General features: G+C 40.0%; 1 pseudogene; it reads right to left on the minus strand.

Annotated features, from left to right (window-relative positions):
* Positions 1 to 203: 203 nt before the first annotated feature.
* Positions 204 to 4,791, minus strand: LOC118650421 (annotated as a pseudogene).
* Positions 4,792 to 25,518: the final 20,727 nt, after the last annotated feature.

Here is a 25,518-nt window from a genome sequence, read left to right on the forward strand (position 1 = left end):
CAGTAATATTCATGTTATTTATACACTTAGGTTTTCTAAAAGAAGCACACAAATTATCAGAAAATAAGAGTATTTTATTTAAAATAGAGTTCCAGATGACATAGGGTTCTGCCAGACTTGCTAACCCATTGAAGTTCAGGGCCCTCTAAGTATGGAGCAGCCATAATAAATAACATATGCGATCATTTGAAAACAAAATCAGTTTATTTGGATTGGGGACTATGAATAGTTCTGTCCCTACTGCCTGACCTCCTCCCATGGGGACTCCTGGACCCAGAGGGACTCAGGCTCCTGCTCCAGCTCCAGCTCCAGCTCCCGCTGTCCGAGCCCCGGCTGTGGTCCCTTTTTCTTTCTCTACTTCGTGAACTGTGCCTCTCACGACTTTTTGCTGTGTGTCTGTGAGATTTCCGACCCCCGTGTCTACTTCTCCCTTTCCTCTCAGCGTCTCCATTCCTTTTGCAGAAAAGGGCTAGACCGGGCTTCCCCCTGGGCCTGCCGTGGTGCTGGTGGTGGTGGCCTGTCCTCTCTCCTCTCTGAGCTCTTACCGAAGGAAGAGCCATACCCATCTGGGGACAGGTCCCTATTAGCTTCCCCGAATTCATTGTTGGGATGTCCGAACGCGTGAAGAAAGTTGCAGTGTTTCCCCTTGGGCATGGCTGTATTTCACACAAACCACACATGGCCATTTCCCACCGGGTCACCAGGCAGAATTCGCACTGAGCTGCCCTCCTGCAGATCACCCGCCCTTAGACAGAGACAGGGCCGCTCGGCATTCTTCCCACAGGCACTGAACATCACATTGGCCTTCAGATGAGGTTCCATGTTGCAGCTGCCGGGAACTGGATCACCTTCCCCGTGTTCTTGACCTTGGGGAGCACGTCCTCAGGTGGGCCTCCTCCTCGCTGCGCTCAGGGCTGGCGTGGGGGTCGCGGGCACCCCCTGGACGCTGCTCCATTCCAAACGTCCTGAACACGCCTCTGACAGGCAGGGTGGGACTTGACACTGGAAAATTGTGTTTCTGAGAACACCCATCTCCGAATCTGCAAGCTCCAGTTTTACTGTAGATCGGACAGTTAACTCGCTCTTCCCCCATCATTCTCAGGCCCGTGGCTGGTTCTAGGATCTGCAAAGAGCTGCTATTTTCCAGCTCACTTTCCACCCGCTTTAGCCTCTTCTGCGCAGCCTCCTTTCGTTCTAGATTCTCCTACAGCCTCTGCTCCTCCTCCTCTTCCTGTTTTCACTGAGCTTTTTCCCATTCTTCCTCTAGCTTGCTCTCCTGTTCTTCCTGCCAACTTCTAGCTGCCTCTTCCTTTTCCTTCTTGGTTCTGCATTCTTCTTGTGTCTTCTGCTCCCGCAGCAACCACTCCTCTTATAACTATTGCCTCTCTATTTCTAACAGCCTCTCTTCTTGTTCTTCTTCTTCTTGTTCTTCTTCTTGTTGTTGTTCTTCTTTCTCCTCCTCCCTTTCTTCTTCTTCTTCTTCTTCTCCTCCTCCTCCTCCTCCTCCTCCTCCTCCTCCTCCTCCTCCTCCTCCTCCTCCTCCTCCTCCGTCTCCTTCTCCTTCTCCTTCTCCTTCTCCTTTCTTCTTCTCCTTCTTCTTCCTCTTCTTCTTCTTCTTCTTCTTCTTCTTCTTCTTCTTCTTCTTCTTCTTCTTCTTCTTCTTCTCTTCTTCTTCTTCTTCTTCTTCTATAAAAGCTCCCTCCCTTTCCTCCTTCTGTGAGGATCCTGAGTCTCTGAAGCAAGCGAGTTCCTGCCCATGATTCCTTCATCTCTCCTTCTTCAGGGCTACATTGTACTGTTTGGGGCTGTTTGTCCGGGAGCATCATCATCTCTGGGCTGCCATGGTGCCAGCGCCACCATGCCCACCTATGTTATTTTATTTTATATACCTATATGTAAATACCTAGAATCATATAGATATATACATCTACATAACTATATATATAATCTATATGTGCATATATCAACCTATATATATCTATATACAAAAAGATCTAGAAGAAGGACCATAGACATGGAAGCATGGAACAGGCTGACAGATTTCAGAGAGAAGTGGGGTGGGGCGGGGAGGGAAGAGATTAACCAAAGAGTTCATATACGTATATGAACGCAGACAATAATGCAGTGACGGCCTGGGGAGGGGGTGGGAGCCAGGTGGAGGAGGACAAAGGAGGAAAGATGAGGGACATCTATAATACTCTCAACAATAAAATAAATTTTAAAACATATATCTATCTAAATAGGCATATAGAAATGTATATGTAGATACACATACAAAGGAAAACATAGAAGTTTTTTGGAGAAGGGTTGTTTGTTATTTTTCAGTGTCAAAGTTTTCAGGGCATGTGTGTGTGTGTGCGTGCGCGCGCATTTCTATAGATTTGAAAACCTCTGAGTGGTAGGTAATTGTAGAGCTCATCTATTCTAGTCCCTTGAAAAAATTATAGATTTCCTCGGTAATACCCTCAATAAAGTGGCTAAGTGCCCTCTATTTGTACACAGTCCTCTGTTGTGGGTCTCTGTTTGTGAGGCCTACCATTCTAGATAAAAACATGTCCGGTAAAAATTCCCAGGACTAAAATTGTACTCAAACATCTCCTCTCTAAGCACAGTGTCCTTGAGTGCTAGCAATGGGGGAATGGCTTTCTGAACCTCATTATTAGGCTAGCTTGAGAGGACAATGTATAATGAAAGCATGTCCCTCTGTCTCAGACTTTTTAAAAAGATATATATTTTATTGATTTTTTACAGAGAGGAGGGGAGAGAGATAGAGAGTTAGAAACATCAATGAGAGAAACATCGATCAGCTGCCTCCTGCACACCCCCTACTGGAGATATGCCCACAACCAAGGTACATAATCAAACCTGGGACCCTTCAGTTGCAGGCCAATGCTCTATCCACTGAGCCAAACCGGTTAGGACTGTCTCAGACTTTTAAAGAATTGATACAGCTGAGATTTTACTTAGCAGATGGTAGTTGAAACATCATATTTTTTTTAGATGTTGGGTAAACTTCCTTGGATTTTGTACAAGACTGAAGTTCTCTGTTAGTGCCTATCTTCATAACTTCTTTGGTTTTTTAAAAATGACATCTACTTTACACTAAAGTGGCCTTGAATACATTCTCATAACACCTTGTAATATCAGGGTAGCATGTATGAAGAGGAGAAAAGACCTAGACAGGAGGCAATATAGTTCACCTAGTTTCCTTGTTCAAAAAAACATAATAACTTTTGGGTACATTATTTGTAGAGAAAACACTCAAGGTTCAAAATGATTTCAGGTAGCATAAACCTAACCTATTTCTGCATTATGCTCCGAGTTTCAGTGTTAATGTCTGTTGTCTTGACAGCAGCCATAATTTATGCTTTTAATTATACTTTTTTTTTTCAGCTCTAAACTCACATTGTTTCTTTACAGTAATGAAGTCACTATGCAGCAATGTCTTTGTCATAAAGTGATGGGGCATAATGAAAACATTATTGGAAAAAAATCATGGGCAGAGAGTGATAGCATATTTAAAGGTGAGTGGGAAACATTCTGTAAGTAACTAAAAACAGTATAAGAAGATTTATATGATTTAAGCCTTACAAATACTATCTATTATATCTGTACACTATAATGTCTGCTTTTTGGTTTTCCATTAAAATCATAGTATCAAAAGAGTGGATGAAGTCTTGACCAAGCTCAAGCCTTCAGCTACCAAACAGTGGTGTCTCCATCCCATTCTTAAAGATCTCCAGAAAAGGGTATTACGATCTTTCCTGGTGAGCCACTTATAAACTTATTTGTAAGAAATTCTCTCTTAAGCCAGAATTCTCTTTCATGCTGCATTTTCTTTCCCTGAAGTGTTTTCTTTTTCTTAAATTCCCTAACAACGGCCAATTTTACCTCCCAAATACCTTTCCAATCGGCTACCTCCTTTTGATTGTTCTGACTTTTCAAAATTCTACTCTATTCTGTTGTTCACACTGCTATGAAATAAGTCTCTTTAAAATATAACTCATATGATTTATTCCTTTGCTTAAAATTCTCTGAAGTTTTATCTTGCCTTTAGATAAGATTTAATCTTCTCAGATGGCACAGAAGCCCTTCATAATCTAGTCCCTAAATGCCTAACTACTTAATTTTTTTTCTGGAAAATTAATTTGTTTCTTTTATTTTTTTATATAAATAATGACAACTGACATATGCTGGCCACTAACTATGTGCCAGGCACTCTGTAAGTGATTTTACATCTTCCTGGGCTTCCCTATTACCATACAAGAGAGAGACTCATTGATTGGTTGCCTCTCTCATGTGTGGGAATCAAATCCTTAACCATTTGGTGCAAGGGCCGATGCTCTAAACACTGGGAAACACTGGCTAGAGCATAAAGATGAGATTAACATTTAAATCAGTAGACTTTGAATAAAGAAAATTACTTTCCATAATGCAGGTGGGCCTCATGCAATAAGTTAAAAACCTTAAGAGAACAAAAAAATAGGTCCCCCAAGAAAGAAGGAATTCTGCCTCCAGACTCAAGCTGCAACATCAGTTCTTCCCTGAGTCTGTCTCTAGCCAGCTTGCCTGCTCCATAGAATTCAGAATTGCCATTCTCCACAACTGTTTGAGCCAATCCCTTAAAATAAATCTGTCCCCACCTCACCATCCTTCCCCCAACACACATATACACACAAACACACCCTATTGGTTTTGTTTCTCTGGAGAACCCTGACTAAAACACCAGACCCCTTTCCATGAATGCCCTTTTTAATATAGCCTGGACTATAAAAATTGAACTTACCACATCTATCCCTTTTTTCCTCTCTCCCACCTACCTCTTTCCTCTTTCAGTCTCTGCAAAAGTTTTCAAACTTTGAGTGTCAACTTGAGAGAACTAGTTTTTGCCATGGACAAAGTACATTTTTCTTCTGTGTAGGCAGTACAAGAATTAAATAATCACAAGGAGGCAGCACAGTATAGGATTTGGAATATGAAGCCTGACTCCACACACCTTGGATTTGATTCTGGCTCCAGTGTACAAACGTGTGATGTGGGTGAATTATTTAACTCCTTTGTTTTACACTTTCCTCATCTGTGAAAAGGGATAATAATAATTCCTGTCTCATAGAATTATTATGAAGATTGGGAATTAGTAGTTGCAAAGTGCTTACAGTGGTGTCTGAAATGTAATATGTGCAAGCAACAAATGTTTGGTAATTTTATAGCCCACATTATAAGCTATTTAATAAGGGTTGAGGATCAAACTGGGTTTGATAATAACCATTCATAATTTTAAAGTATATTTCTAAACAACAGAAAAGAGCACAATTATATATAGTAATGCCCCTCATAATGACATTTTGGTCAATAACAAACCACGTGTATAAAGCTGGTCCCATCTATACTTATAATAGGGTAACATGCAAATTGGTTGGGATACCGTCACAGTAACAACTGATCAGCAGGTTGCATGTGTAGCAGGCGTGGTGGGCGGGGACTTGCAGTGTCAGGGATGGGGGTGGGGTCATGGTGGAGAGGCCTGTCCGGCATGGCCCCAGCTGGGGGTCCGCATGCACGCAGAGAGGCCTCCATCCCTGGCCCAGCCCTGTGGGCAGGGACTTGGAGCATTGGGGACTGGGCGGGGGGAGGTGAGGCCCATTGGAGAGTGGCCTGTACTCCTCACATGGTAGCGGCGGTTGTGAGCAGTGCCAAACAGAGCCTGCTGGCCGAGCTGAGGAGCAGCTGCACTAGTCCCTCCTCCTGGCCCAGAAGGTGTGTGATCACAGGGACAACCATGGTGGCGGACCAGATTGACATCCTCCTGGCCACGCCACATGGGTTTGTGGATCTGCGCAGGCGCAGGCCTCCTGTACGTTCATCTTCTCCTCTCCCCTCGTGTGCGAATGTCCCCCAGTGTGCTGTCAACCACGTGCAGGTGCAACAGTCCTAGACCACGACGCACACACACATTCCCCCCGCCCCTTCACCACACTTCTGTCAACCCCGGCATGCCTACGTCCCCCCCCCCCCCCACACGTGTGCACGTCCCCTCTGGCACGCTCACGTCGTTTGGGGCATGTCTGGGTGCTTGGGGTGGGGGGCTGTGAGATGACAGTGAGAGGGCGGAGTGGAGATGCCCTGTTCCCTCAGAGGCCAGTGCGGCAACGAGATCACCTCCGTGGGGCTAATGCAGGTGCTAAGGCAGGAGCAGGTGCAGACAGACACACCTGGTGGGTGCGGGTGGCCCTCCCTGAGGTGCCTTTGGTCAGCGTTTGAGGTTGGGAACCCAGAGGAGGCAAGGAGGTCCGTCCTCTCAGTGAAATGGCAGGAGAGTTGGGGTGACTGCAGAGGAGGAATGTGCACTCTGGGTGCCGGTGCCCATGAGCAAAGACCACCCTGCTTGCTGGGGGCCTAGCGCACTCCTGCTGGGCAGTGGGTGACAGGACGTGCTTTTCCGAGTTAATGAGAGAAAACACTGATTCTCCCGCTGCCTGCGAAGGTGGAAAGCAGAGTGGGGAGACATGCGGAGAGTGAGCGAGGTTCCCTGTCTGGGGGTTCTACATCCGCCGCTGGTTCCTTTCACTGCTGACTAGAGATATACAGGGGGTCCCCTCAAAATTTATGCACACTTTGCATACCTACTAATTCCAATGGGTTTAAGCATGAAAAGAAAGAAACAACAATAAAGCTGTCATCTGTGCGGGCCTGAACCAGCAATCGGACATCCCCTGAGGGGTCCCGGATTGGAGAGGGTGCAGGCCAGGCTGAGGGACCCCCCACGTGCACGAATTTCATGCACCAGGACTCTATTAAGATTATAATGGATCTGAAAAGGTCCTATCACCTAGTGACTGGTAGCTGTGATATTTGGGAGTGCTTGTGTGTTTGTGGTGATGCTGGTGTAAACAAACCTACTGCACTGCAGTGGTATAGATTTCTAGCACATACAGTTATGTACAGTATATAACAGTTGATAATGGCAATGAATATGTTGCTGGTTTATGTGTTTACTATACTATACCTTTTTAAAATATATATATATTTTATTGATTTTTTATAGAGAGGAAGGGAGAGGGATAGAGAATCAGAAACATCAATGAGAGAGAAGCATCGATCAGCTGCCTCCTGCACACACCCCCACCGGGGATGTGCCTGCAACTAAGGTACACGCCCTTGACCGGAATCGAACCTGGGATCCCTCAGTCCCCAGGCTGATGCTCTATCCAGTGAGCCAAACCAGTCAGGGCTATACTATACCTTTTCATCATTATTTTAGAGTGTATTCTTTCTACTTACAAAAAAAAAGTTTGCCATATTGCACTGGCAGAAGCCTCATACATCTCATTTACTGCATCTCTTGATTGCATCATTTTCTCTGGTGCTTGATTTAATCCCATGTTGTTTTGTTCATCATGGTCTCTAGGTGTACAAAATCTACTGTTAATGTTACTACATCAAGTAATTGACCTGGAAACAGAACTAAAAGTGATTAAGGACTATGAAGGTGGAAAATCAGTGATGGTTATTGCTCAGCAGTCAGGCATGTCCCATTCCACCATAGCTATGATCTTAAAGAATAAAACCATGTGACGGAAGCTGTTAAAGGCATTCATGGAAGGCAGCAAGACTAGTGAAAGTTTGAGAAGGGTCTTTGTCAGGCTAGGAGAAACTTCTAGTGACCTGGATTGAAGACCAGACACAGAAGTATGCACCTCTCAGCACCATGACAATCACATCGAAAGCAAAGCGATTGAGATGTTGAAAGAAAAGGCTGGACCTTCCTGTGATGTTGAATTTACTGCTAGCACTGGGTGGTTTAAACAATTCAAGAATTGTTATTTATTATGTAATGTGAAAGTGAGTGATGAGTCTGTGAGTGCTGATGTGAAGGCAGTTGAAGAAATTTTGGAAATCCTAGATAAGCTGGTTGTGGAGAAACATTACTTGCAGAGCAAATATAGAGTATGGATGAAACCTCCATTCTGCAAACTATGCCCAAAAGGACTTTCATGTATAAGGAGGCCAAGTCAGTGCCAGGCTTCATGGCTTTTAAGGACTGGAAAACAGTCTTGCTTGGGATCAATGTCGCAGGCTACAAATCGAAACCTTTGTGATCTGGCACAGTTAGAGCCCCAGGGTCTACAGCATGTCAATAAGCACACACTGCATTGTACAACAGAAACAGTGAGAAGTCCTGGATGACCCAACTATGCTTTCAGGATACCCTCCTGAATTGCTGTACCAGTGAAATGGAGAAATACTGTTTGGATAATAACATACCTTTTAAGATTTTTATTATCTTATATAATAAAGAGTTAATATGCAAATGGTCATCACGCCCTCATGCCCTCACACCCAACACTGGGGAGAGAGGAATGGGGACCAACCAGGCACAAATGAGCTCATGAGAGAGGAATGGGGACCAGCCAGGCTGTGGCCTGGGAGAGGGATAAGCTGCCCGACCCGCGGTCCTGGATGCCAGTGCCTGCGGCTGTGGCCCAGGAGAGGGACAAGCCACCTGCCCTGTGGTCCTGGGTGCCTGCGGCTACAGCCTGGGCAAAGCCCACAGTCCCCTGAAGCTGTGACCGGCCTGGGTAAAGCTGGCCTGGGTTCTGAGTACTTGTGGCCAGCCAGAGGGAGGGAAGCCCGGGTCCCAGGTGCCTGTGACTGGCTGGAAGAGGGAATCTTGGGTCCTGGGTGCTGGGTGAGGCAGAGGCAGAGGCAGTTAGGGGCAATCAGGCCAGCAGGGGAGCAGTTAGGGACGATCAGGCAGGAAGGCAGAGGTGGTTAGGGGCAATCAAGTAGGCAGAGATGGTTAGGGGTGATCAGGCGGGCCGGCAGGCGAGTAGTTAGGAGCCAGTGGTCCCGGATTATGAGAGGCAGTCGGACATCCCCTGAGGGGTCCCAGATTGGAGAGGGTGCAGGCTGGGCTGAGGGACGCCCTCCCTCCCCGTGCACAAATTTTGTGCACTAGACCACTAGTTGTATTATAATTGCCTACAGTATTCAGGTTTGGAGCCTCAGACAGTAGGCTATACCATATAGCCTGGTGTGTAGTGAGCTATGCCATCTATATATGTGTAAGTGCACTCTATGATTTCCTCACAAAAACAAAAGTACCTAATGATGCATTTGTCAGAACATATCCTCCTTGTTAAGTGATGCAAGATTGTGTTTATCTTTTTTTCTGACTATAACCATCATGTATTTTTATCTTTAGAAAAAATAAAATATACAGAGACACAGGGAGAAAATCAAAACCTTTGTAGACCAAGGGCAAGTAAACCTTTTCTGTCAAGGATCAGACAGTCAGTGGTTTAGGTTTGTATGCCATATAATCTCTGCTTTAACTCCTCAGCTCTGTTGTATTTCAAAAGAGGCTACACAAGTGTGCATGAACGTGCTCCAGTAAAATTTTACAAAAACAAGCCTTGGGTCAGATTTGGCACCTTGGGCCATAATTTGCTGATACCTGCTCCATAACTATGGCTGTGACATTAATGAATTTATTCCTGTCTTTTTTCTATGCACACATATATCTAATTTACTGTGAATATAAGTTACAGTTCTGCCTTTTACTGGCTATTTCTATTTTAAATAACTGGCGAATAACTTTAGATATATACCTGGTTTTGATTTCTGCTAATTCCATACGATAGATGAAAAGTACCAATATGCGTTTCCTCAGAGAACACTCAGAACTGGGACAGGAAAGGGAGAAGCAGGCCAAGTGCTCATGGGGGTGTTATAATGGGCTGGGCTCCCCCTGCTTAGAGGCTAGCAAGACACTAGCCCTGTCCTGCTGGTGTTCTAGTGCCTTGGCCCAGCAGCCTGTCAGCACAGAGGACAGCTCCCCAGGGGCCCTGGGCATCCTTGGCTGCTGGGTGCCTGCATGATTGCCCAAGACAGGGTTGGGTTTCTAGTACAGGGCTATCCAGGCAGCAGGTCTGCCACATGTTCACCATAGGAGAGAGCATATTGGGATGTGGGCTTTCCCCCAACTTCGTTACTGGCAGTAAACCAGTCTGATGGCACGGAGCTTGGTCTAGGTAGAATTCTGGGATGAATCATGGCTGTGTGCCACCCCTTGATAACCTTTACTTCTTTCTGGCCTTTGCTCAAATGCTACCTTCTCAATAAAGCTACTCTTGACCGTTCTACTAAAGTAACCACATAACGCTGCTCCCTTCCCTGCAAATTAAAACGATTTCTCTATCACTCTTACCAACATGTGATATGCTAGCTATTTAATTATTTGCTCACTCATTGTCTATATTCCCCCACCAGAATATCAGCTCCATGAAAGCAGGAACTTTTTATGTTTTGTGTTTGTTCACTGTCAGGCACAAGCTAAGCACTCAATAAACATTGGTTAAATAAAAGAATGAATGGGTCACACTGCCAAATTGTTTACCAGAGTCCTACTTTCTGAAATTGTTTTCCAGAAAACAAATGAAATTGACACTTTTGTAGTAAGAACAATAGCATGTTCTTACTACACCTTCATGAGCATTATGTTATGTTCTAAAACATTCTTTTGGGTTCAATTTACTTTAAATTGTTTTCCATAGATTACTGTACATTTCTTTTCTGTAAATAGTTTCCTCATGTTCATTGCCCATTTTGAACAAACTAATTTAAACACTGAGAGGTTGATTTTTGATCTCCTTACGCTCCTCAGTTTGTCTACTGAGCTCTGCATTGGATTGGTTGGGGTCAAAAACACAGTGCTCAGCTGCTCTGTGTGTGTGTGTGTGTGTGTGTGTGTGTGTGTGTGTGTGTGTGTGTGTGTGTTGGGGTGGGGGAGGGTGGGAGAGGATGGGGGTGGAGTTCATTCTCCTCAGCTTAGAAAGTTCACTTTAGATCTGGCTATAAAGGTTATGAATAGTTTGGTTAACTTTGTGTATATGTATTAAAAAAGGGGGGGGGATTTGGGCAATTTTCCAGAACTTTCAAATACTAGAACTATGCTGGCTTTAATTTTTTTACTCATGGGGTGCCTCTTAATGACATGGACAAAATTGCCACTTCACTTTGCAACTATTGACTGATGCCATATGTATGTGCTAACAGAACCATTATAGAAAATGTTAGAAAAAATACAATGGGTTGTTTAAGTGATCAGTCTTTCTTTAAGCGTATTCCAGTTTAAAACACAATAACTACTTACATGGATAAATTCATTCAGGTATTTCTCAAATACAGCCTCAATTTCTATCTGAATATTTATTGCCATGCTAGCTATTTAATTATTTGTTTGCTCATTGTCTATCTCCGCCCCCCCCCCCCCACCAGAATATCAGCTCCAGAGGGTGTAGGTAAAATAAGCACTTACAATATAGTATATTGTAAGGACATGCCTTCAATAGCATTGCCCTATCAGGGACCTGTCTGGATCAACATTAAATACTCTAAAGGTGAACATTTCTGACTATCTGTTCATTTCACTGTATCTTTTTTTTTTCCAAATTTATCTTTATTGTTGAAAGTATTACAGATGTCTCCTTCCCACACACCCCTATTCACCCCCCAGGCCTTCACCAAGGAGTTATGCTTATATGCATATAAGTTCTTTGGTTAATCTCTCCCCCCCTCCCCTATGATATTTGTCAGTCTGTTCCATGTTTCCACGTCACTGGATCTATTTTGTTCATCAGTTTATTTTGTTCATTAGATTTCACATATGAGTGAGACCATGTGATAGTTGTATTTCTCTGACTGGCTTATTACATTTTGCATAATACTTTCTAGGTACCTCCATGCTGTATCTTATGTTAAAAAAATACACCTTTGGAGAATAGGGGCATGGGGTGGATGAAAATGGGAGCAAGTACTTATGTGGGTTTGCATATTTTAATCCCCAAAGTCTGCTTTATTTGCAGGCAAATCTCTTTTCCTTCCTTTGCTGACAGAAATGTTCCTATAATAGAGACTTTTAATTGAAACTTGCAAATAGCATTATAAAAGAAATAAATATTTTTATTTTAATAGCAACTATAAAATTTCTATAACTCAGATAGTTATACAATTTTATAACAGCCCATTCACTCATCCATGTTTAAATTTCCATGCCAGTTGAATTTTTCCTTAAAGATAAACAAATAAGGCTCTTTTGCTTATAAATTACACATTATCCTGTATCTATTAAAATTATTTTTATCACATATCCTAGAATTAGTTGTTTCTTTCTTACTCTTTTACATACCAGGAGATGCTTTTGGTCAAGCACTAATTTGTTTTTTCTTTGTTTAACCACAAAATATTCATTTTAGAAAGCTATTTCTAACCTGAGCACTACTTTTAAAGTGACTTGTACACATGCCAGTTTTCCTGCATGTTTTGACAAATGACACATTTCCTTTGGTGCTTCCTTGTGGGTAACAGTGTGTGAGGATGTGGCGTTGGAAAAATTTATTACAGTTATTTTGCAGTTGATATTAAAAAATGTGATGTATTATACCAGGTGTCTGACCTTTAAAGATCTTAGGACCTAATTCATTACAACATAAAATTTACATATTATTCAACTTTGCTGCAGATCTTTTATGAACAAGTCATGGTGTGTATGCATATCAGGAGAGAGAGGAAAAGTCAAAGCCATGCAAGGAACTGAGGTCCAAAGCCCAAGCTCGGCTCTCTGAGTGAGAGGGAGGCAACCACCTAATAATTAAACTGAGGAGGAAAAGCATGGAGTACAAAGTGGAAACGGCGTGAAATAGGGAAGCACATCTTTTCATATTCCTCACCTGGCCTGCCCTAATCTGTGGTGCAATGAAAACCACATCTAAGAGAGCCTGCGGAGAGACAGCTTTAGAAGATATCTTTAAGTCCTGAAATCTGTGATACAACCAGCAAAATAATACCTACGCAATGGTGGTTCATGTCTGATTTAAAAATACAAGACGAGATTTTAAAATGAAAAGTATGAAATACCTTAGAGATAAAATAAATGTATTTGAAATGGTGTATATCTAACAGTTTTTAAAAGAACCAGGATTTGTAGCACATTGTAGCAAATTAATCTGAACATTAAAAGATTATGTGTTATTGGAAATCAGATGTTATTTTAATTCTTTTAAATATATTCAATATTTCCTTTTCAATAGCTGCTAGAATATCCTTTTCCTCATAATTTACTTTCATCTTATTTGTGTTTGGGATCAAATAAATATCCATTAAATCAGAAAGTCCTACTTTTAAAAATGCACATGTTTGCATGATGACAGTAGGAATAATCGTTTGTAAGGTGCTGGGCCACAATGATTTCATATCACTCAAGGACCCACAAAGCTCTGATTGAGAATAATATCTTTCCCTGAGGAGACCGCGATATTATAAGGCAGAAAAATAAGTCTAAATCCTTCTTTTTATAGAGACTATAAAGTAATTTGAGTTAATACAGATGGGTTAATAATATCAATATAATCCAAACACTATTTAAAGATTCAGTTTGCTATCAAAGATAATGTTTCCTTATTCTGCAGTTTAATTAGCAAGGAGGAAGCATTTTATCTGAAATACTGATTTTGTAAATTAATTTGCTGGAAGGTATAGAAATAAGCTTGAAGTTTTTTTATTTTAATAATTTTTAATAAATGTGTAGAAGCAATTGATACAGGACAAAACTTAAAAAGCTGTAATTATCATAAGGGTGAGTTGCTTCCAGCAAATGCAAGCCACTGGCTTAGATTAATGGCACACTAAGAGGAAGAGCTGTGTATTTGCAGTAGAGGGAGCTGTCTTCCAGCCCTACCACCAGCTAAAACAGAAGGTCACTCAGTCTATTGATAAATCACACTGCCGTGATTCCTAACTGACAGCTCAAACTAACATCAAGCTGGATGAGGGAGAACAAAAGGCCATCAAGCAGCCATTTTCTTGACACTTTTATTCAATCACCAGCAGATTGCTTACGACAGCAATAGCAGCTGTTTTGTCTTCATCTTTCCACATTTGATAAAAGGTGTCAACTCAAATTTTTGTAAATAATTCACTTACCCCTACTGCACACACCAGCACTGTTCAGCATATGTATTTTGTGTGAGCAGATCACTGAGGCAGGTCAGAGCTCAATGATATCAACTGAAGGTCATCTGTGATCTAAAAGTAAGCTTCGATAAAGCCATACGGTTCCTCAAGGTCAGAGATAAGACCTACGTGTAGATATTTGTGGTGGGAACAAAAGGTTAAACAATAGGGAGAAAAAGTATGAAAGTGCTTCCTTTCATATACGAGTGCTTTTCTTTGTTTAAGAAACCTCATTTGCAGGCTCCTTGGTCAATTATCAATGTAGGGTGTTTGTAAACCCACCTTAGAGATTAAACATCTAAATTGGTCTTTCAAAAGTTTGAAAAAATATTATTTGTAGCATGCTATTCATCATGACTGTACAGCAGCCAGACTTGCAATTCGTTTCTATGTTCTTTTTAAAAGAATCATAAAAAGAGTGTCAAAAATTAATACAGTTAGATAGAATTTCATTTATCTCATTCATTTAAAATTCTACCCTGAAATGCATTTAGGCTTGAGAGCTGAAAAAAAAAATAGAGAAAGAAGGTGTTTTATATCATAAGAGCTTCATTTGCTTTAAGGGCTTAGAGAAACTAATAGAGAAATCCTTGAATTATTGCAATAAGATACTCTATCTGGTGTTGGCAGTTGCTAAAAGTGCTGAGATTAAAAATGATACATCCTTCAATGCTGGGTTGTTTTTTTCAGTTACATTACTCACAAAATAAATCTAAACAACAAATAGTCACTATTTGGTTTATATTTTCTAATAGGAAAAGTCCATGTGCTTTGGAAATCCTGTCCGAGCTCCAGTGCAGGAAGATTTATTACCTGTAATTGATGTGCACGGAGATCAAAGAGCAGCTTCCTCACATTTTCTCCTATTCTTCTTACCTCAGAAATCGGGGGGGAAGGGGGCAATAACTCTTGCAGCTCCTTTGGAATAGGTGTAGAAGAAGGAAATGAACCTGGGTAAGGTACCTCCACAGTAATACAGGGCATTAACACATTTTTAAAGAATCCAACTAGCTAATTCAATTTCTGGTTAAAAGTTAATTCCCGCAAGAAGAATGAATATTTTCACACTTTAAACATTAAAAAAGTAGGGGACAAACTAAGATTTGGAATAATGTTTAAATCTTCTGAGCTTAAAAGCTTAATGCTACCTTCTCACGTTCTCTCTAGGTTATTATACATTTGCACTTTCTGCCACTTAGCACATGCCATTTTATACTGTAACCTGTCTTCTTACATACATTTTGTGTGTGTTTGTTTTCTCAACAGGGATTGTGGGACTACAGGGGCAAGAACCATCTCTTAATTGCATAACATGGATACTGTTATGTTTTCATTAAGCAAACAAAGCACTTGCATACCTTATTTGATCTACATAATTGTCCCGTGAGGTGGTCAGATAAGAGATTATTATCTCCATATTGTAGGTGAGGAAACTGCTGTTCAGAGATGCACAAGGTAACTCTACATGTCTGTTACAGAGGCAGTACTCAAATCTAGGACATGTGGCGTGTAACCCAGCGCTTTTCCACATAACCTTAATATAGCATGTAAACAAAGAGGCGCCTGGCTTGGGATCTCAAAATAGAGCGTGGTGCTGGCATACAGCAAACATTCAATATACTGTTAAATACATAAATGGTAACCATATGTGTCTAACCAACAGACATGTAAAAGGCACGCAAAAGTGTTTGATAGTTTTATTGATAACCATGATTTGGGCAGTAGATCAATTCCAGAGTAAATATGACTTGTGGACAAGAAAACTAAGAAGAATGCAATGTCTTTTGTCTGGAAGAGCTAGCATTCTAGGCAGGGAATGGATGTGTTTTCATGATAAATTTCTTTGATGGTAAAATGCAGATAATAGTCACAGCTTTATTATCTTATCAGATTGTTGTGTGGATCAAAAGACATTTTGAAAGGTGTTCTGTAGGCTGTGAAGTGCCATATATGCATGGGATGGGCTTTACTGGGATTAAGGTAGTGCACGATGACTGCCAAGTGAGGGCGACAGTGAGTTCAGAAGTGAGAGCAAGCTCTACCTGAAGGGGTGTGGGAAAGTTTGAAAGCATGCTAGGAGAAAGCATTTCAAGAAGACAGGGAAATCTAAACCCAAAGCCAGAGGTAGAAATGGACAAGACATGTTTAAATGAGAATGAGTATAGCTTGATAGGACTGCTTATAGAAGTGAGCAGACGGATTTAGGTTTGGAAAGATAGGTTAGGGTGTATTTGGGGACACTTGGCTGTCTTGGTACCAGTGAGAGAGTCTGACCTCAAATGGAAACATGTGGCTTATTTGAGAATGGCCATAACTTTCCATTTAGCTAATTGCATATGAGGAAAGCAGAGAAGACTTTAAGGGAGCTAACCAAATTCCTCAAGAAAAAAAAAAGACCCCCAGTTACATAGGGGATCAGTAATTACTGTGAGAGAGAAGGCTTCCCAGATAGTGTATAATAACAATAGCATACTTTATTGGAGGAATGCTATGTCTCACGTTATTCTAAGTAAATTATTTACATTGACTAATTTAACCTTCATAATTGAGGAAATTGTTATCACTGGGCAATGAGATAACTGGTACCTAGAAAGGTAAGGTGATCCCAGGTCACTCACTGGGAAACTGTGGAGCTGGACCCACCCTCGGAGATCTGTCTGCACAGCCTGGCTCCGGCACTGTCAAGGTCCTGATTTACTGTTAAGTCCAAAAGCACATCAAAGAGTAATGATATTAGGTGTGTTCACTTTGTGAAAATTCATTGATTTGTGCATTTTTGTATGTTTCACTTCAATAATGAGTTATGTTAATTAAAGTAAGTATTCTATGTGCTTATAGAAGAAAAGATCAGAAAGATATGTACAAACTGTTAACCTAATTACCTTTGGTTGTAAGGAATATTAATAATCTAAACTTTCTTTATTTTAGTTATCTCTATTTCCACATTTTTGATAATTGCCGGGGCTTCTCACATGTTGCACCCACCACCTTGCCGGGGCTGACCCGCAGCCCCTGAATGATGGCTGAACAGATTACTCTGACACAGTTTCACTGTGGGGGAGAAGGCTAAGGGACGGCCTGGCTGAAGAGGCCAGGCAGCCTCGATTGCCTGCCTTGTTAGCCTTTATTGGAATTTTTATCTTTAGATACAATCAGTAGGGTGAGTAATCTTGGGAAGATACACATGTTTACATTGTCCTCTAGGCAAGGGCATTCAGGGATTAAGCATAAGGATTCCAGTAAACACCCGGAGTCTGCATGTACACAGACTTGTTTGGAAAGGTCAAGGGATAATTAGGGGCACCACCTTCGACACTTCCCTAAGTCTCCACTACTCCCCTAAGTCAGAATTCTGATCAACAGGGCAGGCGGCCTTCCACACACTTCCCTTTTCTCAGAATATCCTCCTTACAACTTTCCAACCACGTCTCTTGTGCTCCCCAACAGATAATTACCCTATAAAACTTTTGTAATAAGAAATATCACTTTAAGCAAACAGAAAACTTATGTTGAGAAAGAAATGAAACTAACATTGATTTAACAATGACTATATTATACTTATCTAATTGTCAAAATAATCATTTAAAGAGATTTTGTACTATTTGTTGCCATTTGAGCATAATGTGAATTTCAGCACAGTAAATAACTGGCCCAACTCACATATACCACTTAGCACATAATTAAAAGAGACAGAATTTGAATCCAGAACTGATTCTAAAACCCACGAAACAATTAAGGAGAGAATTCAGGGATAGAGAAAGAATTCTAGGAGGTAAGTTCTAATTTGGTGTAGTAAGACAATTAAGAGCCAGAAGAAATCATCTTGAAAAATTGCTAAATGGAAAGAAAGTAAAAACGATTTTTTATTACACAAAAGCATAGTTTGAAGCTTAATTAGCAACCCATAGATTCTTTAATATAGCTTATTTGGAAGAGCTTATATAGCTCAATTTTTTTTCTCATCACTGGATATCTTCTTCAAACAAAACTGAATAAATCATCAGATTTTGTGCATGATCCTGGTAAGTCAGATTCAAAGATATTATTTACTCCATATAAAGTTTTTTGTTTGTTTTCATTTTGTTTTGTTTTACCCAGTATCCCCACAACATCCCCCGCTCCCCCCACTTCTTTTTCTAACAAGGATTCCCCATATTTCTGGTCATTTTACAGTCACTAATGAGATTGGACATGAAACAATTTATTAAAGCAGTTTAAGTGTTTTCTGCAGAATTGAGGAGAGAAGTTAAGAACGGGACAATGGATTCTGGCATGTAGAGTAAGAAGGGGGAAACCATTGTTTTCTACTTTTAAAATAGACAAGAACAGAAACTCTTGGCATGTGACCTTGGCTAAATTACTTGGTTCCTGTGTGAACCAAGTGTAAAGTGACATAAAAAGACATCCACCAGGCAACACAGACACTGCATCTGACTTAAGGTGCTTTGGTAAGTAAGTTATGTCTTTATTAGCTCAGGCTGGGACTAAAAGGTGATTACAGCTCTCTGCAAAAGATGTTTTAAAGGTTCATCCTTTTTTTTTTTTTCTCCCACAAGTTTTCTTTGCTATTCAGGTGTCTATTTCACCATTTGCTGCTGAGTTCTAGGAGCTTGTGAAGCTGCCTGTAACAACAGCAACAACAACAGACACTGATATTTTTATTTCAGTGGGTAAGGGCACAGAAGAAAAAATAATCTGTTTTTTAAATAGTACCTTCCATGGTATTTTTGTATGTGTGTTGGGAAACAAATAGTTCTGCCAGTGTCTGATGTGGCATTGTTTTCTATCTATTTTTATATATACCAGTATTTGCTGTTTTCTTACTGGTATCTCTGAAATGACTGATTCTGGGAAAGCACAGAGGAAATTCAGGAAAATGAAACTTAATAAGGTTGATGTTAACGCCTAGAGAACTATAGAATGTATGGTTAAACAAATGGTTTTCGGTAATTCTTAGAAATCAACAGGACGTCTAACAGTTAATCATGTCAAACACATGTTTTAGCAAAACATATGGGAGTTCCCAATATATTCAAATATTCCCTTCTTAATGAGCCTTTATTGATTACCCTATCTAAAATTTAGCCTTTGTATTCTCTACTCCTGCTTTGTTTCTCTCCTTAGCATTTACTGTCATCTAATATACTATTTTATAACTTATTTTGTGCATTCCACTAGAACAGCAGTTCTCTACCTGTGGGTCGCGACCCCTTTGGAGGTCGAACGACCCTTTCACAGGGGTCGCCTAAGACCATCAGAAAACACATATATAATTACATGTTGTTTTTGTGATTAATCACTATGCTTTAATTGTGTTCAATTTGTAACAATGAAAATACATCCTGCATATCAGATATTTACATTACGATTCATAACAGTAGCAAAATTTCAGTTATGAAGTAGCAACAAAAATAATTTTATGGTTGGGGGTCACCACAACATGAGGAACTGTATTAAAGGGTCTCGGCATTAGGAAGGTTGAGAACCACTGCACTAGAATGTAAGCTCCATGAGGAAAAGGTTCCCCAACCCCTTCCCCTACCTGATTCTATTACCTGCTGTATCTTCAGCACCTAGAATAGCCCATGACACATACTAAATGTTGAAAGAAGAAATATATTTGTAAAGATATTGAAATATAGACTAAATAATAATAATGTTATTTGGATTAAACCATCAGAACCAATGTTGATAACTTCAAGGAAGGTCTCAGGCGAACTTAGTTCCCTAGGACTCTGACTATTCTCAAGAATCGTTCATTGAAAATATAAAAGGTAGGCTGGCTTAAGAATTTGTTTTGATGAACCTAAGCTAAGAAAAATTTAAAATTAGTTTTGAGAGGCTAAAAACTGGACGCAGGCAAGAAAGCTAAGAATATATGCACCCCTATGTTCATTGCAGCATTAATTATAATAACCAAGATTTGGAACCAGCCCAAGTGTCCATCAGAAGATGAGTGGATAAAAAAGCTGTGGTATATTTTCACAATGGAATGTTACTTGGCCATAAAGAAAAAAGAAGGAAATCTTACCCTTTGAAACAGCAGGGATGGACCTGGAGAGTATTATGCTAAGTGAAATAAACCAGTTAGAGAAAGACAAATACCATATGATTTCACTCATATGTGGAATCTACTGAACAAAATGAACTATCAAGCAAAATAGAGGCATACCCACAGAGAGCAAGCTGACAGTTGTCAGGGGAGGGTGGTTGGGAGGCTGAGTGAGTGGGGTAGAAAGATTAAAAAAATGTTATGACATGTAAAAAAAAGATACATAATTTAACCTTCTTAAAAAAAGACATAATATAATCTTATTGATCTAATTGAAAAATCTGTAGAACAGTGAATAATTTATTTAGCTTTTCCTATTCCTGAGTTGTTTTTTGTTTTTTTGTTTTCATATTATATGGATCTAACTAGACTTTAAGTCTCTTATAGGTACTGAATTAAACTTAGTCTTTGGAAGCTAAGGAACCAAGCAGTCAATTGACAGACAAAGTGGAGTTAATGGCAGAGAAAGAGTGGAGGCAAAGCAAGCAGAGGTGGCAGTTATGGGAGCTGAAGGGACAGGGGTCATATAGGCAGCATTCAGTGGAGTCAAGGCCAATAGTGGTTGAAGTGATGGTTGTGGCTGAGCACAATGAGAGGAGGTACAAAAGGAAGAGGAAGAGAAGGCAATGGAGATGTCTCTTGTCCACTCTCTCTGCTCTTGAAATTGTTCCTCCCATCTTTTGATCATTTCCACATTGATAGAAATACTCATCTACACTAATAAAAGATAAATATGCAAATTGACAGTACCTTTGTGATGCCCACCAGCCAATCAGGAGTGAGTATGCAAATTAACCCAACAAAGATGGCGGGTTAATTTGCATATGCAGGTGCCGAGTGGTGGGGTGGGACACTTGTGTCGTCACCATGGCAACGATGCAGGTGTTATGCACTGCCCCACCCTTTCCAGGCCTCTGGGCAGCGTGGGTAGGCAGAAAGGCGGCTCTGGGCTGGAGTGAAGGCAGAAAGGTGGCTCTGGCGGGAGCGAAGGTGGTGCTGGCAGCCAGGGGAGGGAAGGCCCATTCTTGCATGAATCTTTGTGCATCGGGCCTCTGGTTATAAATAAAAAAGGAAAAGCAAACAAAACAAAAACTCAACATTTCAAATAGAGGTAGGAATGGACTCCCACTAGCAAATTGAAATGATTGTTATCAGGAAAGTTTTGTGCCATGCTCCCAAAGTTATGTAAGAAAACACATTCACCAAGTGAGTTGGCATTTCTAAATATGATAAAGAATCACTTCAGAGTCTGTTAACGTGGTCATTGTGTTGATTGTGAAGATCAGTGGTTCTTAAATTTTAGCGTGCATCAGAATCACCTGAATGGCTTGTTAAATACATTGTTTTGGGCTCCACTCTCAGAGCTTCTTATCCAGTAGGTCTGGCATAAGACCCAAGAATGTGCATTTCTAACAAGTTCTCGGTTGATGTTGATGCTGCATGTCAGAGACCACACTTTGAGAACCATTGTGTAGGCTTTGTTTTGCACTAGGGGCCTGGGTATGAAATATACAAGCTACCCAGGCTGGAAGTCACACAAAGGAATCCCTGACGCCCTCCTTTGAGGATTTAAGACTTTGTTGTGTTTCAGTATGGAAAACAATACTAAATTCACTGTTGATGTATCCTATTATTCCTTTTCAAGTGGAAGAAATAGACTCAATGAGGAAAACCTGCAGTGAAATAGGCCTTGGTTGACAGTCTTTGGCAACTCTGCTACCATTTCTCAGTAAAGAGAAAGGAGAGAATGCTATTGGTTCTCAAGTCAGGAGACTTAGAATCTAGACCTTGTGTTGACTCTATCCAGTTATATCATCTTGTTCAAGTCAATACCCTGGATTCTTTCTCCTCATCTGTAAATTGAGAATACCAGGCTAGATGGTGTTTAAGATCTCTTCCTGCTCTAAAATTCATTTTGTATGGTACTAAGTCAAAGCTGGCATTTATATATCACAATGGCAAATTGAACAGTTTATCTTTGTAGCAACTGAATTTCTCTGCAGGGTTTTTTTTTTTTGGTGAAGAAAAGTCTTAGTGATCCAAATTTTCTCTGAAAGTGAATGTGAGATCCCTCATAGTACCTGGCACACAGTACTTAATGGTAGTTATTCTTTTCCTTTCTTGTCTTTATCTCTAACTAGAGGCCCAGTGCACAAATTCGTGCATGGGTGAGGTCCGGCTGGCCCACCCCGATTGGCCTATCGATCGGGCCGAGGAGAGGGGCCGACGGCGGTTGGTCCTGCCCCTGGGCGAACTCCCTGTTGAACTCCTGATTGAGGGGACAATTAGCATATTAGCCTTTTATTATATTGGATGTTAATGATTCTTTGACAGAATTTAAGTAGTTTGCTTTTAGTTCAGATTAGAAATTCTGTCATTTAAAAAAATGTAATAAAAACTTAGACCCATTTTGGAACTTAGAATCCCATTCCATGCTCTTGTTGTTTATGTGTTTTGCCACCAGATAGCAGAATTACCCTGTTATAATCTTTCTATGATTTAGATGGGTTTACTTTTTGGAAACTCTTTGATAGAAAAATGTGGGAGAGGAAGTCCTCCTAACTTCCTATCTGAGGATAATTGGTACTGGAGAAAAAACTTTGTCCAAGTGAATCCAGTTAAAAATGCTGGCCAAAATGGGCTAAAAAAAAAAAAAAAAAGGCTTGAGTGGACTTCATCTTGAAAAATAAAATTAAGAGTTATAAAAAAGGTTTAATTGCTCTTATATTTAACCAAATTTAGTTTTTATTTTCAACTATGTGTCCCCAAAAAATGAATCAAGTTTTTTGTTGTTATTGTTTTGCTTTGTTTTTTTGCTTTTGGGCAGAGTCCAACTTATATCTGCTAGTTCAGCTCTGTCTCCTAGAGGAAGAGTTGCTGTCTTGGCTTGTTAGCATAGTATAATCATAAAAGAAATGATTTCTGTAAAATTATTCAAGGACTTTATGAATTTTCACAAGGTCATCTCTTAATTCTTTGTCATGAATCAATCTTTTTGCAAACACTGATTGTGTTATTACCCTTGTTGATATTGCTTTTCTTCAAGTGTTAACTAGTTTAACTCTTTTTCATTTGTTTTGGTTAATGTCCTATGAACAGTTTGATGACAGCACTTCCTTTGAGTTTATTGAATCATGGATTTTTGGTAAGATTTACAATTTCATTTTGTTGTTGTTACAAAAGCATGTTAACTTGAAATATGGGAATAGAAATTAGTATTAAGGAGAAAAGAATTTTTTTTCTAGGAGAAGTTTTATTTGTTTCATTTAAACAATCAGGCTAAAATCAGTGTGTGTGTGTATGTGTGTGTGTATGTGTGTGTGTGTGTGTGTGTGTGTGTGTAGTCAAAGAAATATATAGGATTTCAATGTTTCTTTGTTTCACAGTTTTTAAAAAATTTATTGATTGCTTTTGAGAGAGAGAGAGAGAGAGAGAGAGAGAGAGAGAGAGAGAGAGAGATCAACTTGCTATTTCACTTATTTATGTATTTATTGCTTGATTCTTATATGTGCCCTGACTGGGGATCGAACCTGCAAACCTTGCCGTATCTGGACAACGCTCTAACCAATTGAACTATCTATCTGGCCAGGGCCTGTTTCATTATTTTATAGCATTTTCAAATTGGGGTATATTTCAATTTATTGAAAGAATACAAAAACCCATATCAGTGAGCTTTCACTATAAACATGCTGTAAAAGAAAGCTACCCCCAAATTCAGTGGCTTCAAACAACAATCATTCATTTTCATGAATTTGCTAGTTGCCTGGTATTAGCTGGTATAGAGTAAGCTTATCTAGGATAGGAGGGATTTTTAAATAAGGATTAGTTTGAAAAGAGGTCAGTTCATTAGGAAATTTTTTTTTGTGGTATGATATATTTTTTTTCTATGACACAAACCACAACACTGTCCAGATTCTAATCCTGGTTCTGTTCCATACTAAGTTATCTTGGACAATTTACTTAATCTTTCAATGCCTTTTTTTTCTTCATCTGTTAAATGGGGCTAACAATGACATTTATTTTACTTTTGTTGTTGTTTTTTAATGAGGATTGAATGAGATAATTTACCTAGCACATATGGAGTATTTACTAAATGTTAACTTTCCTTGCTATTAAGAGAAAAAGTATCCCTGATTATGATTAAAGGGTTAATGAATGGGGCAGAGAAGAAGGGAAAAAGCATGGAGTTGAAAGATGGAAGGTTTAAATTTATCTCTAGTTCTCCAGTCAAATACATCACAAAAACCGACGTTTTTCTTTGTTTATGAAATACTTACAACGTGCCATTTACTGTGTGCCAGACTCTTTCCAAGAACTTAACAAATATGAACTCATTTAATTCTCATATCAAGCCTAGGAGACAGATATTATTATCTCCATTTTATAGATGAAGAAATCTACACACAGAGAGGTTATACAACTTCCCCAAAGTCACACAGCTTGTAAGTGGCACAGCTGGGATTCAAGTGGGAGTCTGGCTGCAGAATCTGTGGTCTTAAGACTGTGATGTTTTTCTATTATAAGGAGCAGCACAAAGGAGGTCAGGCCGAGGTGCTACATGGCCATGAATATAGATATTTAATTTTGTGCTATGTTTTGAGGATTTGACTCTTTTTTCCTTATAAACCTGAAGGCTTGAAGCAGTTCTGTTTTCCATGTGTGTTTTGACTTAATGTTTTCTTCTCTACCCAGCTTATTCCAGGATGGGAAAAAGATTCCATGAGAATCAATCAACTGCTGGCTGTTGGAGAATCATTTCACCAGAGCTTGAAGTATTCTTGAACTTTCTGACATCTCATTCTCCTTCAATGGGGTTGGTGGTGTGTCAGTATCACTACATCAGGTTGTGTTTGCTCTTCAGGAATGGGATTTTTATTGCTAACTTAAAGAATATGAGATGGGTGAAAACAAAATAGGCTTTATATCCAACTCTATCCTTACAAAGGAAAACATGCCATGCTAATAAATCTTCCATACTAAAATACTCCTACACAGAAAGGTATATGATGCTTCAAATCTAATGGAATTGAATTTTAATTTTGTGCCTTTTTGGGGGCATAGTTCAGGCACAAAAAGTACAGTATGCAGTTCTGAAAGGCTGTCCCATGGATCAGTATTACAGTTCATTGTCTATTTTAGCTCTAAGATTATGATTTATAATAAATTTAGTCGAAGCTCTCAAATGCTCAGCCACATAAAACTGCAATTGTCATGAGCAAGCTGGTCAACATGTGCAGTGACGCTCAGTATTTGGAATTACTTGTTTTTATTTGGTTTTGTTTGTATGGCAGCTGAAGCAGCTCTCTTTGATCCAACAAAGATAGGGTGGTTTTTTATTAAAAATTTAACACGTATCTCACAGCAATATTTACTTTAATGTGGTAAATCAAGAGATTCTTCCTTTTCTGAATGAGATATGTTGGTAAGATAAACTCAATGCTATAAGATAAATA

Source organism: Myotis myotis, unplaced genomic scaffold, assembly GCF_014108235.1.
Source record: "Myotis myotis isolate mMyoMyo1 unplaced genomic scaffold, mMyoMyo1.p scaffold_m19_p_3, whole genome shotgun sequence".
Classification (NCBI taxonomy): Eukaryota; Metazoa; Chordata; class Mammalia; order Chiroptera; family Vespertilionidae; genus Myotis; species Myotis myotis.